Here is a 1,974-nt window from a genome sequence, read left to right on the forward strand (position 1 = left end):
TCTAAACGTAGCGACATGTTCTGTGATATATTCACGTGTTTATGAAAGTATTGTTGTTAGATTCTCAGCCGACGGAGAAAATTGCAAAATCTTGCAAAATTTCATGGACGTACATGTATGTGCAGGTCACGTGAGCCCTTTCCCTGCTCCCTTTTTACCGCAGATCTGCCTTGTTTCCGAGGTTCTGCCCCCAGCTCTGATGACATAAATTACAGTCCTGACTTCCCTTCAGTTCTGTGTTGAAGCGGGTCGGTGGCGGCGGCGGATCATCTGCAGGATCCGGATTGGGAGAGGACCATCACCCCTAGAGTCGGGAATCAGGGGCAGGGTTCACTGTCCGGGCGTGAAGACAACAAGTTCTCATCGGTGAATATTGAGGCTGGTCCCGAGCGTAGACGTCCGATGTTGGGTAGTGAATCCAGTGAACTTCCCCGATCTGGTGGCCTCTCTGCCCTCGCTGGACAGAACCTGCCGGAGTCCGTCTGTGTTGTGGGACCTTCACAACCTACCGACTGAGATGAGGCGCCGCTCAGCCCCTCTTGCCCTGGTCCAAGGAGCGTGATAGGCCGGTGATACCGAGACTGCACCCATCCGTTGAGGTTTATCACGGGAAATTTATCTCCATCACCCGGCCCCGTATCAGATCCAAAATTCATCTGACTCGATAACCGGTGTCTTCAACTGTTTTACATCATTCCAGGGCAACGGAAGCGGCACTTCCACCTGTTGTGTTTTTGCAGACAGAGAAGGTTAAAGTGGGCAACAGCACCTTCGGGACACTGCTCCATCTGTCTGAGTACATCCATCTTTCGCCCGTTCAGACAAGGCAGTGAGATCCAGATCTCTCACGGCCTCTCGTTCCGTGTTGCCATTGTTGTGTTTATTTTTGTTGAATCCATACACCTATTCCGAATTGCCGAAGCTCAGCCAGTGTTTCCGGTTTTATAAGCCCATTAAATGCGAGAAATAAGCCTTTTCCAGTTATCTGGGCTTCTCAAAAGTGTACAGTGTACACTGAGATAGACTGTGAGAGGAAAAGTCCAACTTATCACGCTGGGAACACTCAATATGCTTACAACAGCAGCCTGAAAGGTTTCCTGCAGCCTGGTGCCATCCATGTGTTTTCAATGTTATTTTAAATCTTCGACCCGGCTGAGAAGAGAGAATATCGAGGGTTATGAGGATCTTTGATGCTGCCTGCTTTAGTGATGCAATGGGAAGTGCAGTCACAGTCCAGGGAGGGAGTTCCGGTTCTGTCATGTCCTCAGCTGTGCCCACAGTTTTCTGCAGTTCTTGCAGTCAAGGGTAGAGCGGTAGACTTATGAAGGCATTATGTATCTGGATGGGATACTTCGTCTGCTTTGGGGAGGGGCAATGTGTCTAAGCCAAAGTTATTGTTGTTTGATCTAGCTTTGTCATTTTAGGATCTCTTTCTATCCTATTATTCAGTAGCTGTGTATTGCTGAATGACCACCAGTGACTGTCCTTGATCCCTCACCCACATGGTTCCATCTCCTCATTCAATCACATCTTGTGCAACCTCTCTCCAGCCCGTGTGTACCCAGCTCAATGATGTACAGTACATCAGTAAAGTTTCATCTAACATTTGACTTAATTGTGAAGTATTATCTTGTACCTTCTATCTCATTGAGATTTCCAGGAATCGTTTTTTGTTAGCTAGAATGACAAGAGGTTTAATTGATTGCAGCACCTGGTCAGCTGAGAGTTACAAGCGACGATCCTAGAGCACAGCAGGAAAGATTCCAGCAGTTTGTTATGAATTGTAACACTTTAGAAACGAACCGGCAGCAATAGACTGCACCTGGAGTCTGGTTTTGATGTTAAAACCACTATCTTTATTAGTATCTACTTATAATGTAGTAACTTAATCAAGATAAACAAAAGTTAACAGTGTTATGTGTACATGTGTGTGTAAATATAACTCCCAAACTACTGAGCTTGGGGGAGGGGGGG

This window comes from Hypanus sabinus, chromosome 10 (assembly GCF_030144855.1).
Source record: "Hypanus sabinus isolate sHypSab1 chromosome 10, sHypSab1.hap1, whole genome shotgun sequence".
NCBI lineage: Eukaryota > Metazoa > Chordata > Chondrichthyes > Myliobatiformes > Dasyatidae > Hypanus > Hypanus sabinus.